This window comes from Myotis davidii, unplaced genomic scaffold, assembly GCF_000327345.1.
Source record: "Myotis davidii unplaced genomic scaffold, ASM32734v1 scaffold570, whole genome shotgun sequence".
Classification (NCBI taxonomy): Eukaryota; Metazoa; Chordata; class Mammalia; order Chiroptera; family Vespertilionidae; genus Myotis; species Myotis davidii.
Window position 1 is genome coordinate 4509365 of NW_006283631.1, and position 8218 is coordinate 4517582.

Here is an 8218-nt window from a genome sequence, read left to right on the forward strand (position 1 = left end):
ACGAGGCGGCAGGCCTGTTATCTGTGCCAACAGCACCTGATCACAGGGGAGGAAGTTATTAAAAAATGGGTCGTTGCCCAGCCAACATGGCTCCATAATTAAGTGTTGACCTGTGAACCAGGAGGTCATGGTTCAATTCCCAGTTGGGGCATCTGCCTGGGTTGTGGGCTTGATCCCCAGTGTGGGGCATGCAGGAGGCAGCCAATCAATGATTCTCTCTCATCATTGATGTTTCTCTCTCTCTCCACCTTTCTCTTCCTCTCTGAAATCAATAAATGTGGGTCACTGAAGAGGGCTGAGCCAACTCCAGGTCAGGGTCCCTTGTCCTCAAGATCAGGTTTCAGGGAAGGTTTCTGTGGCCCTTGAGGTCACACACCCTTGTTCTTGGAGAAGGAGGGAGAGGGCTGTGGTGTGGGCCCTGGCTAGTGGAGGTGGAGAGAGAGGAACCTGAGAGAGACAGAATAATTCAGACAAGACTCTGGAAATCACAACTGGACTTGACTCTGTCCCAGGGAGGGGCTGCTCTAGTACAGGCAGCAAATATGTTGGACAGTCTGATGGAGATTGGTGTGACAAGTATAAATAATCTTGGAGTTGGGCTTGTATTTCCACCTTCTATTTTTGAGATCTCTCTTTGGAGTCACCCAGCCTAGTATTGGTTGCCTTTCTGTATGAAGCATACTCTGTCTCTAAGGTCAAGGTCTTTAGTATCAATGGTTCAAGCTATAGATTTACTATTCCATAATTTGTCTTAGAATCAGAGTTGGAAGGGGCAGTAGAGATCTGACCACTCATTGTAGAGATGAGGAAACCGAGGGCTAGAAGAGTTAAGGAACCTGGGTGAAGCTATCAGAAAAGCTGGGGCTAGGATTCAAGGTTTTCTCCACCAAGCAGTCCTCTGCTATTTGAAAAGTAACGTTAATTTCCTGCTTTTGCATTCTGCTCACACTTCTGTTTATTCACTGTGTTTCAAATTGTGTGGTCCATTTCCCTGTCCCAAAGAGAAGTGAATATGTTGGTTCAACAGGAATTTTCCAAGAGCTGAGCTGAGAAAGGAAGAGGGAGAGAGAGCAAGAGCAAGAATGCAAACCTATACATCAGAGCCTACAAAGCTTAATGTGACCAAAGGAATGTTAATCGACAAACACTATCCAGATTTAACAACACTTGAGACATTATAAACTGACACCCGTATAAACATATGAAATAGAGAAAATAAGATTAACCTTTGTCTTCAGGGGAGGTCATGCCTGCTTAAGGGCAATCCATCATCAGCTGGCTGATATCTTGATATGGCCTAAGATTTTGCACTTAGTATGGCAGGCAATATTCATGCGCTGCCAAGTGAAAAGGGATTTGGTATTTTCCAGTTCAATAAATGCAAACAAACCACATAATTGGGCATTAAGTAGATTGTGTTTTATCAGACTTTTCCAGTCCTGCAGTCTGTGTTGATCCAATCAACTAAATTATTGCCACTCTGGTTATCTGTGAATAAAAAACACAATTACAATTCCTGGGGGCCTTACCTGCCATCTCCGCCTGTAACACGTCTGATGGTGGTGAAATATCCCAGTCTGCTGAGTCATAGTCATTTCCTCCCTCCATCACTTAGGGTGGGTCCGTGATGCACAGTGACAGTTTGGGGACATAAGCTGCCTTATATTTTTATGTCCCTGTCTTATCTTAGCTAATCTCCACCTTATTCCTTAAGAATGGGAATTCTTCTGCACCTCTGCACACACTTAACAAACATTACTGACCGAGTGTTCATCATACAAAGGTACTGAAGATACAAAGATTCCCTCCAGGAGCTCACAGTCTAGTGGTAAAGATATAGGTCTAAATAAATAATAAAAATGTAGTGTGGTAACATAGTGCCTGGGTGGTGATTGGAAAGTCTTTCCAAGAGCCACAAGCCCTGTTTCTTCTTCCATTATTTCGTCTCTGTACTCCTTGACCTTCATCCTTAGAGGCAGCCATCACGTTGACACCCATCCGGAAGTTGGCTAGAGTTAGACACCGGAAAGGTCCCACACCACCTCGCCTTCATCTCACTGGCCATTTTCATACCTATCCCCTGCTTTCACAGGAGGATGTGAGGAAGCTTTAAGTCAATAAAGGGGGAGGGGGAGGGGGTGTAAATGATGACCAATTAAGATGAAGGACAGAAGTATTGGAACATCACTTATATTCATTTTTATGTAAGAAATTTTAACATATGTAATACTTTCAACAATGAAGTTTTTTTTAATTTAAAAGAAAAATATTAAATTTCCCCAACTTTTAACTTTTATGACACTGACACCCTCATTAGGCCTGTCTGTTGGATGGGCGCATATCGGGTAGGTATGGTACCCTCAGGAAAAAGTGAGTTCTCAGAGCAGAGGGAGGCATCTGCAGTCTTTTGGCCATCAGATATTGGAACATATTTCAGGTTATCCGTGCTGGGTTGAGTGGATTTAAGAATTGTATTATCCAAAATCTAGGGTTGCCAAACTATGGCCATGGCCAACTCCAGCCTGATGCTTATTTTTGTAAATAAAGCCATGCTCACTGATTTACATATTGTCTGTGTCTGCTTTCAGATAGCAGTGGCAGAGTTGAGCAGTGTGGGGGTCAGGAGTCAGTCTCCTGGGATGTGCCATTCTGGCATGAAGATTATTTCGAGCTGAAAACAATTAAAACCCAACAAACTCAAGAAGAGTTTTTGTTGTTGTTGTTTTTTGTGTGTTGTTGTTTGTTTTTTTTAACTTCCACCCCAACTCTTCTTGCCTAAAGAGATTCAGATAAATAAGTGTATAAAAAAATAAGTGTATCACAGAAGCACTGCTTCAGGAAAGGAACCTTAGAATAATTGTCGTAGTATTTTCACTTACACACATGAAATTAAGTGTGGCAGACAGGGAGGATACAAGCAAAACTCTGCTGCTAGATTCCCCATAGTGCCCCTTTGTTTCTAGTGGCCCTGCAAGAATTTATTGTTTGCTCTTTCTCTCCTACCTGTGAATTGCCTACTTTCCCCTCCCTTAGTCTAAAATGACATCTATACCTCATTTAGCCTCATTGTCTTTGGAATTTTCATGCTTATGTGAATTCCCTGTATGCATGCATTAAAATTTGATTTTCTCCTGTGAAAATGCTGTATGTTATTTAAATTATTCAACCAGCCAGAAGAACTAAAGGGATAAGGGACAGTAGTTGCAACAGAGATTGTATGGCCTGAAAAACTGGAAACATTTACTATCAGGCCCTTTAGGGACAACATTGGCCAAGTTCCACCCCCAAAATTGTTCAATTTTTTAAAAATATATATATTTTATTGATTTTTTTAAAGAGAGGAAGGGAGAGAGATAAAGAGTTAGAAACATCGATGAGAGAGAAACATCGATCAGCTGCCTCCTGCACACTCCCCACTGGGGATGTGCCCTCAACCAAGGTACATGCCCTTGACCAGAATCGAACCTAGGACCCTTCAATATGCAGTCCGATGCTCTATCCACTGAGCCAAACCGGTTAGGGCAAAATTGTTTAATTTTTGAAAATTTTTATAAGATGGGGAGAGAGGATTGTGGCCATGAAAATCTTTATATCACACCAAGGTTCACTGGTTATCTCATGACAAAGTTCTTAAAATAAAGGTAGAATTAAAGATGAATTATGCGTGTTTATTTTATGAAAACACTAATGTTTCAAAGTTGCTGGCCTTTTATTCTGATGACAAGTAGCTGACTCTAGTGACCAAGAAGATATTTTTGAAAACAAAACAAAAACCAAAACACAAAACAAAAAAACCCATACACATTTAAAATATTGTTTTAAGTGAAACTATCTTTTCACTTTGGAACAATGTGTGAGAAATGATTGTGTACTTCACAAAAAGCCTTCTGTGGAGAGAACATTTTGAAAAAAAATATTTTGATGTGTTCCTACTTTGTGTGAGTGTGCTTCTAAAAAGAATAAGTGTATCACAGAAAATTGTTCATATGTATATTCTTAGACACTTGGAAGCAGAATTTTTTTCAGTTTAAAAGCCATCTAAATGAAGAGTTTCAATAGAATTTGAAGCCATATGTTAAAATTACACAAATACAACACTTTTCTACTGGTTTTCAAAAATGACTGGCATCTGGAAATATGAATATTTACCAGCTGAATTTCAACATAAATCTTTGTCTTAGGAAGTTAAGAATGAAAAAATGAGCATCGCGACTTAGTAAGCTCAGTCAATGGTGGACTTCTTTTCCCATTTGGACATGGGTCTTTGTGATATACTTTTCCCAGCTACTATTATTATTTTGTTTTTAGCGAAAACAAAAAATATTTGTGTACATTTAATATAAAAACTACATTTCTTGTTTTTAAATTTTTAAAACCTTTTATTTTATATTATTTACTTCATCTTTTTCTTACTCAGTTCATATCTATTTTTGTGTCAGTTTTATAATGTATGTAGTTTGTTAGTGGAGAAGAAGATATATGCAATTATGAATAAATAAATATATATACATTGGGATGCGTGCCTCCCAAATATTTAAAAAAATAGGAATGTATCATTACAGTGTTTGGAGACCACTGATTTTGAGTGTGAATTTGGAATTTAGGTGACAAGTTTAAATAGGGCTCTGCCACTCACTGGCTACATTCCATTGATCAGAATAATTTATTATATCTTATTTTCTCAACTGTAAAATTGAGATAATTCCCGTGAGACACTCAATACAGAATCTAACACAGAGTAAATGTTCAATAAATATTAGTAACTGTTTGATAAACATCAGTAAACAATATTATTGTACCTAAATATCTCCACATTCTCCAGTCTAATAGGGTCACCCTTTTCTTGATTATCCCAATAGAATAACTCAATCCCTCTCATCTCACTTATTTATGGGAAGACCAGCATACACCCCTGAATTTCTACAGAGGCTGCTTAAATTCGGGATAGTTTCATTTTCCTGCTGGTTGTTTGATGCCTCTCTCCTGGTTCAGTTGTCCATCACCTGCAGGCTTCTGTCCTGTTCCTTCTCCACATGTCCCCAAGAGTGGACATAGCCTCCTTTCCAGCATTTCTTAAGACTCAAGGCTGTTGTAAGACTTATGACTTCGGAAGAACACAGAGTAAATACAGTTTAGAACAGTAAGCAACTTAAAATTTAGATATCACGGTTCCCTCTCTAAATTCACGGACTACTGCCCACTGCTGGGAATGTCTTGCTGATTCTGTACAGCCCTAGGCCCAGACTGTCTTCCTGTTGTTGGCACAGTTCTTTCCCTTCAGAGAGCTTTCTACCTTCTTAGTTCTTCCTTGAATTCAGAGTCCAGCCTGTTTCTCAGACCAGCACAGCCTACTCTGTTATGCCAAGGTCTTAAGCACAGCTTCAGTCTGGGCCTTAAACTCCTCTAGGAATATCATTAACACTTATGAGTGAATAACGCTCCCTGAAGTTGTTCAATAAGGAGGCCCTGACCTTTTCCATCAAGAGTGAAGGTGGACGGGAACACTTGACTTTCAAACTCAATAAGCCATTAATATCACTTCCTAAGTAAAAAACCTGGAGTCTTTCCTGAATCCAAAATTATCAGATTGAATTCTGAAAGCAGTGGCTCAAGTTAAAAAATTTTATGCTTCCTTTCTCCTATGAGTCTTTATAATGGAGCTGGGCAATAAAAATTGTATTATCCCTACTTTCTAGATCTTTTTTTCTTTTCCTTTCTCTGTAATCAAGTCCTATAGGTCTTGATTTCTTCCGCTTTTCAACACCACCACTAAAAATAACAACAATACTATCATCACCATCACCATCTTCATGACCCTTATGACCCACATAACAACTTAGATCATGACATCACTGTCCCCACTATCACCCTCAGCATCTGCATATCATCTTCTCCATCACCACCATGGCTACCGTCACTAACATCACAGTCACCACCATCATGAAGGACCACTGTTGCCACCTCAGTGGTTATGATCACCAACACCATAGCCATCTCTACCTCCTTGTTGGCTTTCCGGAGACCCTGTGGCAATTCTGTGAAAAGCTGCCAAAGCTCTCTGGAGTTTTTATTTTGGGCATTCTATAGGCATGTCTTCCAGCTGTCTGCTTCCAATTTGTTTTTTGTTTTTTGCTCATTAGATACTTTTCCCCGTTTCTATAGAGAGAGCTAGAATAAAACCCGTGTTCTATTCCTGAACTCTTGCTTGTATACAGCCCAAATGCAGGCTTTAACATTGGCCTCTTGAGACTTGGGTCTGACCCTGAGCCTCATCAAACATATGGCCATGCTTCTGTAAGGGTTTTCCACCCTTTTCACCCTGCTGTCTCCCTTTGTCTGCAGAGAAAGCGCCTTGCTCTATTCTCTGGTCCTGGAGAATACTCCCACCATCCAAACAACTCTAACTCTTGAAAAGGGGGTGTGTGTGAAGTGTAATGTGAACCCTTGCCTTTAGAAGATTCTGTATGCCCTTGGCCATCTTATGACAGAACCGCCCCCCCAAAGATTTTCATCCACATGGGACCCCAGGAAGAGACTATCTGCCACTATTGGAGCCAGCTGGTTCCTCATCTACTCTGCCCTCTAATGTGAAGTTTCTGTTGAACCAAAACAGCAGGGATGGGATGGCTTTTCAACTGGTGGATGTATCAGAACAATGGTGGAAGCTCGTAGTTTCCTGATCCATCACGCCCCCAGAGTGGAGAATGTGAGCATTTAGCATGCCTTCACAAATAATATCAGACACAAAGCATAGCCTTCCTAAAGGCTTTTAATTTTCTTCTTGAATTGAATATGGTCTAGTATAGAACAGGGAAGGAATACAAATTAGGTTTTTAAAAATAATAATGCTTTGCCTGTGATTAGCAGCAGAGCTAAAGTAAGAGCAAGAAGCAAAATTTTAATATAATACCTGGACATCTTGAGTAACAAATCAAACTAATTTTGATTCAATTATTAGACTGAATGAAAGTGGTGTATAGCATAGGTGGCAGCAGGCTAGAAGTAAGATTTTACTGAAACAGAGCCAGATTCATTCACTCACACATTGTCTATGGCTGCTTTTGTGCTCCAATGGCAGGGTTCAGTAGCTGTGAAATTCTGTATGACTCACCAAGTCTAAAATATTTACTCTCAGGCTCTTTTAGAAAAAGTTTGTTAACCCTTGCTCTAAATAACAAATACTTTTCTCTTCGTGGGACTGGCAGGAACATGAGTTGTACTGGTCTTTCTTTATATCATAGAAGTAAAGGCTGATATCCCAGTTAAGGCATTAGAAGTAGGGAGTAGTATTTGGTCCTAACCAATAATATAAGTAGCCTTTCAATTATCAGTTAAGTTTACTTTGTTTGAGATTAGAGCCAAGACCCCAGCTAATAATATTCTCTTTGCTCTGCTTCCTTTGGGCAAATACCTCCTCAAAGATCTTATGGAAAGATGAAGTGACTGATCCAAGGCAGAATTGGGTTTGCCCAGAATTGGATATCTCAGTCAGAATACTGCCTGGTAACACCTTAATTCCATTAGATGTTGGTTTGTCTCAATGGTGAAAGTTAGCTGAGTTTGCTTGCTGGGAATGAATGAGATGATTTAACTTTATCATCTTCAAGTAGGCTTATTTCACTGCCACAAGCTCAAGGTCTGTCCTAAATTCTGAGGGATGAACGTCCATTTCTGATGCTGCTCATTGCCAACCTCATGTCTCCTCCCAATTTTTGATTGAGAGCTAGTCTTTCATTGCAGTTCCATGAAGGTGGGAGGTTGGCTTTGATGTAAGAGATGTGGTAGACAGAGTTAACTTTTTGTTTTCATTATATTGTGGTTATTATCTTTTTAGTTTATAAATATATCAGTCTCCAATTTGGTCACATTCGAGTCCTTGGACTCAAGTAATAAGAAGTCAGCATTCTTACTGACTAAATGTCTTACATAAATTCTCCTTTAATCCTTCTATGGCCCATGAGGTTTTTTATTATAAAGTCTTTGAGATGCTAATCTGCTCAAGTACCCCACATAGCGATAATGATGCTAGGATTCCAACCAAAGTAACCACAGTCTCCAGGGGTCCCCAAAGGTGTGGACGGGAGTCAGCGAAGAAGGAAAGACTCGGAGACAGCGTTCAGTTGATCAGCAGCCTTGCCAGGATCTCTAGCCACAATCTCCAGCCAAGTTCTGTGTCCATGTTCTCTTGCTAGGTTCTCCAGCCATGTTCTGCAGGCTC